We start from the raw sequence: 326 nt of genomic DNA, 5'->3' as shown, positions 1-326 counted from the left end.
TTTTAAGTTAGAAGAAGTCAAACTATTAAAGTTTATTAACTCTAGTAAGTATTTGAATAGCTGTTTTATCATGTTGTATAATTCTTTTGAGTTGGAAAATTTTTAATATAAACAAATAGAAATATGACTGAAGACAGTAAGTCCCAATGGCAGTGACTCAACAGCAATGTTTTCTGTCCCTGTTCCCCCAATTCCAGATGAACCTTTCTGCTGATCTTTCTGAGATTGGTTCTTTAGATTTTCCTCTGAATTATTTTTACATACTGTTAGTATTTTTCCACATACTTTACTGAGTTTAGCCAGGTTTATTTTCTATTGCATATATT

This window comes from Propithecus coquereli, unplaced genomic scaffold (genome assembly GCF_000956105.1).
Source record: "Propithecus coquereli isolate 6110/MARCELLA unplaced genomic scaffold, Pcoq_1.0 Scaffold28, whole genome shotgun sequence".
NCBI lineage: Eukaryota > Metazoa > Chordata > Mammalia > Primates > Indriidae > Propithecus > Propithecus coquereli.
The sequence above is the reverse complement of the archived record's forward strand: the minus strand, read 5'-3'. Positions refer to the sequence as shown.